A 9758-nucleotide genomic window follows, 5' to 3' on the forward strand; every position below is an offset into this window, starting at 1 on the left:
AATCTAAATGGTTCGTAGTCTAAAGAATCAAAATTGAGCAAATTGATTTAAAGACTATTATGTCGTTTATTAAGTCCAATTGAAAAGATACATTATCTTGTGTATCGGAGCGGACGACTCTTAGAAAGACATAAATATAGGTGTAGTTGTTTGGAATGACAATAGATAATAGAGCCAAAAGTTTATATGTTGGATATACGACTTATGTATAGCATAAGTTTACTTATAACAATGATATTCATAGCTTTTTTTAATATTATTTACAACTTCATTAGATTTAAAGAATTATATGAATTGATTTAATACATTTTAATTAATACATTTAATCATAAAAAAAACTATTGTACAATATCTTTTGAGTTTTTAATTCTTTTCATTTTTATATTGTATTATCAAGATGCCAACTTGCAATTTCAAAGTTACCATCGAAGAACCTAAAATATGTTTAGTAAAAATAATTGAACACCAAGATTAATGTAAAATGAAATTAAAAGACGTGCAAATGATATTCATCCCTTTTTTTTTTGAATAATAAAACTGGGCTATTATAAATAAAATCAAACCAAAATAATACCCAATATGTTTAGGTTTAGTTCCTACAGATTACAACAAAACAAAAGCAAAATTGGGCTGCAAAGTTTGCCCAAAAGAGACAGATCCTAAAAGCAAAACGGAAGATGAAAAAACAAAAATAGTAATTAAAAACCCAGTCAAATCTAACAGCTGGACGCAATTAAATCCCACCTTTTCATATTGAATCGTCACATCTGTTCAGAGGATAACAGTTTCCAAAAAGATTTTCTTCCATCTGTTATCATTTCCAAATCTCTTTTCTTTTGAAAACCCTTCAATCCGGGTTCCTTGCCCATTCCTCCTGCAGAGGTCCTTCACTGCAGATCCTCTTGATTCCGACCAGGTTCCTCTCTTCTCCCTTTGTTAACGTTTCTTTCGCCAGTTTACGGGCTTGATAGTTTTTTGGTTTTTGAATAAACTAAAAAATAATTTCTTGAAATCGAGAACTATGATTCTGAATATCTCTGATAACTGCTCCAATAATCGACTTATCCATACCTGTTGCTTGACATTTCTTTATGACTGTCTTCAAATCTCCCATGATTGTAACTGATCGGAGACCCATTGCTAAGCCTAACTTTACTGCCTGTAGGCATGCAGATGCTTCTACAAGAAACGGAGATGAAATGTTGGAATGGAAGCTTATTTTCAAGGCTCTTATCTCTCCCCTCCAGTCTCGTACAATAATTCCCGACGCCGATCTATACCTGTTAGCATCAAAAGCTGCATCAAAATGTATTATGTCCTGTGTTCTTGCTTCCCAATGTCTCTGAACTTCGGCAGTCTTCAAGGTACGTTTTTCCATTCCCACTGTTTCAATCTCAGCTAAATAAGTCTTTATTCTGTGAACAAGATCCCTTCCTGATACAATCTTCCTCTCATGCACCATTTGATTTCGCGATTCCATATCGCCCATAAGGCACAGCAAAACACCAACACTATTCCTTGGTTCCTTTTTCGAAGACCCAAGTAAGCCATGTTCTAGTATTTTGATCTTTGTATGGTGTAACCCAAGACATACTAATGTTTTTCCAAACTTCATTGCTTTTAGGGCACTGCAAAAATACGTGGAGACTGTTCTCCTCCCCGGAACCACATCGAGGACATCTCACGTTTGTGGTTAAACGTTTGCATCGTAGATTGACTAGTGTAGGAATGTAGTTCCAGGATATCCTCCAAATCAAAAGTAGAATTTTTGATGGAATTTGTAATTGCCATAATTTTCTGTAGAAATCTTTGAATTCGGTCTGTAATAAATTATTAGGATCGGGATTAGCATCTTGTAATAGTTTATAAGCGCTCCGTACTGAGAATTCTCCGGACGGTTCTCCCTTCCAAACGAGCAAATATTCACTGTCTGTAGTTGCAAGTGGGATCTGTAATATTTTTTGCGCAATGTCCGTTTGAAAGGTATGAGTAACAACCTCCACTTTCCACGTCTTATTTATTCCATCAATTAGATCTGATACATTTTCCAGCTCTCCATTTTGATGACTGTTTTGCCATATACTAGGTTCGATTTCCAGAATCCACCGGTCAGTCTAAATAGAAATGTTGCTTCCTTTCCCAACTCTCCAACATAGCCCTTGAGTGAGAAGTCCCTTTGCAGCCCAGATACTCTTCCAGGTAAGGGAAGGTAAATTCCTCAACTCAGCACTTAGAAAATTTGAATTTGGATAATACTTTGCTTTAAGAACCCTGGCTAAAAGTGAATTCGGATAATTGAAAAGACGCCACCCCTGTTTGGCAAGCAATGCAATATTGATCTGACTGAGATTACGAAAGCCTAAACCTCCATTCTCTTTTAAACTGCATAAATTTTTCCACGAGCTCCAATGAATTCCCCCTTTTCCATGTCCCTTTTTCCACCAAAATTTCGCAATAATTGCTTCCATTTCGTCACATAAGGATTTCGAGAGTAAGAAGCAAGCCCTTGAGTAAGTCGGAATAGCTTGCAAAACAGCTTTGATAAAAACTTATTTTCCACCCTGCGATAAAAATCTCATACTCCAATTATCAATTCGTTTTATTCTGTCTTTCAACGCCTAAAAGGAAACCTTTTTCTTTCGTCCCACCATGTTCGGCAAACCAAGGTAACGTTCAGGCTCATTTGAACTTCGAACTCCAAGAAAATTGACAATCCGTCTTCTTTCCTCCTCAATAGTGTTTTTGCTGAAAAAGATGGTTGATTTCTCAAAGTTCACACATTGCCCCGAGCACCTTCTATATTCGCTTAATATTGCCTTGAATGTATTAGCCCCTCTACATGTTGCCTCCCCAAAAAAGATACAATTGTCTGCAAATAATAAGTGCGATATCTGTGGACCTCGTCTACTTACTTTGACACCCTTTAAAAATCCTTCCTCTACTGCTGTTCTCATGTGTCTGGAAAGGCCTTCTCCACATATTAGGAAAATAAACGGGCTCAAAGGGTCCCCGAAGTCCTCTTGCTGGATAGAATTTCATTCCAACAGTTCCATTGATCATAACCTTGTATGAGACAGTAGTCAAACATTTCATAATATTGTCAATCTAACTTTGAGCGAATCCCATTCGGGACATTAACTCTTTGATAAAAATCCATTCCACCCTATCATAAGCCTTGCTCATATCCAGTTTTACTTCCAAATAACCCTTTTTCCCCTCTCTGTTTTGCTTTAAAGAATGTACTATCTCATAAGCAAGCAAAACATTATCAAAGATTAATCTTCCTAGCAAAAAGGCACTTCTTTAAATAATTCTTTTTCCCTTTTTTGTTCTTTAAAATTTTTCCTGCCCAATCTTCTAGCCCCTTCTTTAAGAAATCCATCTTCTGTAGGAAATTACCAGTTGACATCTTCTATACATGTTCGGCAATGTCGACAAAGGAGTCCTTCAAAAACCTCCAGTTTTCAATTCTGAAACTTTTTTCATTCTGCTGTCTGATTTCCTTCTTTGAATCAATAAGGAGAGGACAATGATCAGAAAAAGAATGCATCAAATACTGAGCTTTTATATCAGAGAACAACGAAATCCACTCCTTATTAGAAGGTGAAATTAAATAGTAACGAATTAAAGGTGAAATATATATTTCAAATTATAAATGGACAAGTAAAAAATCATTATTAAAAAATATGCAAGGCGTACATAAATTCGTAATAATAGTGCAAATGTCTTAATCATAGACCGCATCACTTCGAGTTTTTTTTTTAAACTGTGTTTATCTTAATCGGTTCTGTTCCAGTACTACTAGTTAGAATACTATGTTCTGATAGTAAATCAAAGTAATAAGTTTAATAAATTTTAAGTTTTATTTTTGTGTAAATTTAGGTTGGTATCGATCGTGTTAGTATGAATCGATTTATTTCACCTATACTAGTTAGAACATGGTGTATCACTTAATACAAAAAAAAATAATTTTAAAATATAGATTTAATTTTAATTTTTTATAATTTATTTAGAATTTATTAAATTATGGGTTTTTATAGACATGGTATGAGATTGTTTTATTATTTAATTTATGCAATATTTTTTTGTTGCTTATTTTTTTTAGTTTGTTTAATGATGGATTGTACTTGTGAAGCTTATTAAAAAATATTTTATATTTATTTAATCTTGTTATTTCATATTTGTACATAATTTTTTATCTACATATATCACATGTTTTTCAGGAATAACGATAAATCCAAAATTATACACCAAAACAAAACTGAACTAATATGTACCAATTTTAGTAGAAAAACAGCATGCCTATCGATATGGTACTGACTATCTTGGTTTATCTTGTAATATATAATATTATATAGGGTAAACTACTAAAATAGTCACTTTTGTTTGTCTGAAGTTACATTTTAGTCATTTACGTTATCGCATTGAAATATTTTAGTCATTGAGTCGTTAATTGTCGTTAATAGTATAATGGTAAGCTGACGTGGCATGTTAAATCATCATTCCAAATAAAAATTGAGTTAGTTTATACAATTGGTCCTCATATTTTTTCGTTTTGAGCGATTTAATTTTTTTCTTTTATATTCTTTTAACTTTTCTTTTTTTTCTTTTGTTTTCCATTCTCTTCTGCTTCTCTCTCTATTTTCCTCCTTTTTTCATTTCTTTTAACGTAGTTTTTTTATGTTTAAAACTAGTTCCTATACTTTTATATTTTTGAACAATTTAATTTTTTTGAGTGATGCGAACTTGTGGGCTAGTTTTAATAAATAGAAAATATAGAAAAATTATATTAAAAGAAATGAAGAAGGGAGAAAAACAGAGGGAGAAGTAGAAGAGAATGAAAAATAAAGAAAAACATTAAAAGAGCATAAAATAAAAAATTAAATTGCTCAAAATGAAAAAATATAGGGACCAATTGTAGAATTTAACTTAAAATTTGTGTTTGAGATGATTTAACATGTCACGTCAGCTTACCGTTACACCGTTAACATCAATTAATGGTTCAGTGATTAGAATGTTATAACACAATAACGTAAGTGACTAAAACATAAACTTTTAAAAATAAGTGACAAAAATGTAACCTGAAGCAAACAAAAGTGACTATTTTAATAGTTTACCCTATTATATAAATGAATGATATTATAACATGCTCATGATGTGGGAGAAAATTTATGTAATAAAAATATTTTTTCAAAGCTTGTGTAAAAAAATTAAAAATTTATGATTCATTATTTCTCAAGTTCAAATCTCATTATGCAATTTTTATTGATTTATAAAAATATAGAAAGAAAAGAAAAACACTCACAAGCAATAAAATTTACTTTATAAAATGAATGATTTTTCAATAATTTCTATCTAAATTAATGTTCCAACTCAGTAAAAGGCTTAAATGTAATGGTAAACTCTCATTGTTCCTAAACTTTGGTCAAGATAACATTTCGACCACCCAACATTTTTACTTACATAATAACCATTAATGTTATCGAATTGTTACATTTTTACCACTCATCTATTATGTCCTATTGAAATGATAAAATGATAACATGACATGTTAAGTTAAAAGGATAATAATCAATTTTGTCCCTAAAATATAAATAAAATATTATTTTGATATTTTAAATTATTTTCATAATAATTATTCTAATTTTTAAAAAACATTAAGTATAAATTAAAATTAATTACAAATAATTATTATAAAAATTAAATAAAAGTTTTATATTAATATTAAATAAAAATAATTGTATTAATATAAACTAAAATAAAATCCTCCCCTCCAGTCCCCACTCCGTCCCTCTCTTTCCCCCACCGTCCCCCCCACCTGCCCCTCTCCTCTCCCCCTACCTCTCTCCCTCTCCCCTTCCCCCTCCTCCCGTCCCTCTGTTATGGTCGAAAATGTAATAGGTAAAAATGGTGCGGTTTGGAGTCAAGTTAATGAAACGGTGCGCAATGGAGTCTTAGTTAAACAGGGCGTTTAAGAGTAACTCCTATTGTCAGTTACTATTTACCTTAACGAACTTTTAATTGCGATAATTTATTCTCTTTATATTTGGTTGTAAAAGGTTGAGTCAAACACAAGAACAAAAACAGTTTTTCTGAGTAAGATTCTCTCTCAATCTCTTCTGTCCTATCTCTCTTCTCTTTGTTATTTTTTTATTGCCACCATATCAAGGGTATCAAAGCTAACAATCAGCGATGGTCGGTGATGGTGTAACCACGAGACTATAGAAGGATGTTGCCGTTCTTCAACAGGAGATGGCAAAAGTTCCAGAATAAACTCTCGCAGTTGGACTCTAAGTGATATGCTAAAATGGAGGCTCGATTTCAAGGGTTCAAGGAAGAGTTTCAAATGGAGATGTATTCTCTGTTTGAGAAATAACTAGGCAACCAAACTGCTTCAAACATGACAACCACTGCACATGCCAAGGGAAAAGAGGCCCACTACCTGGGTTCCCAACCAAGGAAACTCTAGAAGTTCCTCAACCATCTACAGGACCAACTAATCCATACCCGCCTAGAGTAAAGTTCCTTCAGGAATGTGCCTACATGTTAGAATGCCTTCGTTTTGATGGCACTGATTTTCGAGGTTGGTGGTCGAAATTGGAACAGTATTTTGCAGTTGAGGGAGTATCTAAAGGAGACAAGGTACGTACCATGATGCTTCACTTAGGTGGTCGTACCTTGGACTAGCACCACTTCTATGCTCAAAAGCATGGTGGCCTACACTTGTTGGACTAGGTTTGTTATGCTCATAGTCTAAAGGAGTAGTTTGGGGCAAGCATTTTCAAAGACTTTATGGCTGAGTTAGTAACCCTGAAACAACAAGGCTTAGTGAAGCAATATCACGATCAGTTTGTAAGTATTTTAGACCAGTTACAGTTGCCTGAACCTTATGCCCTTAGCATATATGTGAGTAATTTGAAGACAAAAATAAGTAAACACTTACAGTTGTTTAGACCCTAAACTTTAGTCGAAGGGTTTCATATTGCTTAATAGGTGGAGAGCATCCTAGAAATCTCTCCTAGGAAGGGATTTTTAACTGGAACTACTTTTATAACCAGAGCCAGTCCTCATCAGACCACTTTTATTTCTACTTGAGCACCTGTCTCTACTCAGTTTAGCCCTTCAGTAGACCTTCTTTCAAGGGGATCTATGACTTCTAAGGCATATTCCAAGGGAGTAAGTTCAACACTAATGGCTAAAAGGAAACAAAAGGGTATTTGTTATTGGTGTGGAGCCAAATACCACATTGGTCACAAATGTGTTAAAAGTCAACTTTACCAGATGTTGTTAGATTCACCTAGTGAAGAGGACACGAGGGAATTTCTAGAATGCTCAGAACAGCTGGAGAACCTTCTTAGGAGAGAGGAACAAAAATAAGGGCATGCGTTATCCCTGTATGCAATTAAAAGATCACATGGTCCTCACACTATGAAGTTTCAGGCAAAAATAAGGACAACCAAAGTCATAGTTCTGGTAGATTCTGAAAGCACCCTTAACTTTTTAGACATTAAATTGGTGACTCGGTTTTTCGTATCTATTACGTAGCCATAACAGTTAAGGGTTACTGTGGCTAATGGCAAACAGTTGTTTACCAGGGGCACATATAAAGATGTGGAACGGGCGGTTCAAGGAATTTGTTTCACTGCTGACTTCATGATCTTACTGTAATACCCTATTTTGGCCCGGGTCTAAAACGCCCAAACAACAACGGGCCTATAGGGCCCAAACTCTAAAACAGAACAGAGGCCCAACGTTTCCAGCACAGAGGAAACCCTAGAGGTCCTTCCACGTTCGCGCCGCAGCCGCAAGCTCCAAATCTTTGCCTGATCTTCACCTGCACAACAAGAAAAGAAACGAGACAGAATATGGCAAGAAAAATCTTTGAAATCATGAAAGATACCAGAAGATTTTGTTTACTTTTCTTGTTTCATTGTTTGCTATAAAAGCAAACTCAATATATTGTAAACTGGGGGGAAATTCAATGTAAAAAATAAAAAATATAGAGAAAAAATACGGAGAATACAAAGAATTTTTTTGAAGGTGAATCGAGTTTCTATTTTTATATTTTCTATTCTTTTGATTTTTTTATTTTATAAGAAAATAATATAAAAGAGGAGAGGGGTAATACCTTTGAGGATTGGCCGTTGAAACCACGTTCGCCTCGCTCAAATCAGAGCTTGGTGGAACGCTGGGGATCGGCTCGCCTGAGAACGGCGGCGTTGAGAGCTGGGGTCGAAAAACCCTAGCAGAGGGTTCTTAATTTTTTTTTTCTGCTCACTGCTGCAGACATGTTTTTTTTTAAAAAACTGCTTTAAATCACGTTAGCAAAACGGCGCCGTTTGAGGGGGAGCCAGATCCGCGCGTCGACCCGACCTGCAAGCAGGGTCCGCGCGTTCTGGCCTGAATGGGAAATTTGCGCAGTTAGCCCATCCCTTTTGTGACGTGTTTTAATTAACCCATTTCCTTTTTTAAAATTCGGCCCAAGTATTTTACCTGTGTGGCATTTTAACCCACGTCGCTGCGCACCGTTTTGAGGAGGCGGATTATTGCCGATTTGATCCCCGTGTAGTTCGCGTGTCGCAATTTGGCCCACTATTTTGCTTAAATTTCATTTATTCCTTGTTATTTTAGTTGTTTCAACTATTTGGTCCTTTTTTTGCAATTTGTTGTTTTTAAAGTTATTTTCTCCTTATTATTATTATTATTATTATTATTATTATTATTTAGTATTATTATTGGTATTGTAATTATTATTTTCATGTACATACAAACATTTTTATAATATATATACTTCTAAAAACTTGTTTTTTTACTTTAGTAAATATGTAAATACGTATGCTACTATACATTTTTTATATATATTATTCTTCATAATTTTTTAACTAATATTTTTCTCATATTTATATAATTATGCATATTTATTTATTTATTTTTATTAATTTTGATAATGTAGATATTATTTAATTATTTATTTTTTAAATACGTTATAACTTTTGTATATATAAGTTTTATAACCCAAAATTTTATTTGTAAATCATATGTATTTTTTTAAATTTCTAAGTGTATATTATATACCTTCCTTTTTTATTTATTTTGCTTACTTTCTACATTCACTATTCAATTGTGTTTATATTTATATTTTTTAATATTTTGCATATCATGGAATATTATTTTTTTTATATATATTCATTTGTTTATATTATTTCTTTGCTATTGTTGTATTTGTTATCACGATATTTGCACATAAAATATAACGTTACATCATCTTTTATCTCAAATTTAAAAATAGAAAATTTTCAAAATTGAGATAATGCTCGTATTTAGGATTTTCAAGGAAATTGAGCCCTAACGTATTGGGTTCCGATTTTCTTCGTTAAATCTAACAATCGAGCATTTCTCTTTAATCAAAAAATAAGAACTCATTATTGGGAATTCAACACGTTGTGTCCTAACGTATTGGATGTGACGCATTGATTTCTCGAAATGAAGATTTTTTCTAAAAAATAATAAAGGAAATATTCCGAGTTTGGGATTTTGGAGGAATTGTGCCCTAACGTATTGGGCCGTGATTTCTTAAATCTTGAATAAATGAATATTCTTTTAAATTTTTATTACACGAGTATTCTGGCCTAATTCATTTTTGAAGAAATTAGAATGTCGTGCCCTAACGCATTGGGTGTGGCATTTTCTTTCTCTGAAATGATGAGGGTCTTAATACGTAACGTTTTTAAGTTTTTGCTAAGGATTATATTTTTTCA

The 9758-nt window shown here is 33.2% G+C and overlaps 1 long non-coding RNA gene across 2 annotated transcripts; it reads left to right on the forward strand.

The window, feature by feature from the left end:
- The first annotated feature begins 693 nt into the window (after positions 1 to 693).
- LOC107945278 (uncharacterized) lies at positions 694 to 2327 on the forward strand. 2 transcript variants are annotated; one of them, XR_001696467.2, is made up of 4 exons: positions 694 to 916; positions 1166 to 1542; positions 1625 to 1983; positions 2087 to 2327. It is a non-coding gene; the product is annotated as an uncharacterized lncRNA (long non-coding RNA). The 2 variants fall into 2 exon arrangements; XR_001696468.2 differs by having other exon boundaries at positions 737 to 916; positions 1174 to 1542.
- The last annotated feature ends 7431 nt before the right edge of the window (positions 2328 to 9758 follow it).

This window comes from Gossypium hirsutum, chromosome D12, assembly GCF_007990345.1.
Source record: "Gossypium hirsutum isolate 1008001.06 chromosome D12, Gossypium_hirsutum_v2.1, whole genome shotgun sequence".
Taxonomy (NCBI): domain Eukaryota; kingdom Viridiplantae; phylum Streptophyta; class Magnoliopsida; order Malvales; family Malvaceae; genus Gossypium; species Gossypium hirsutum.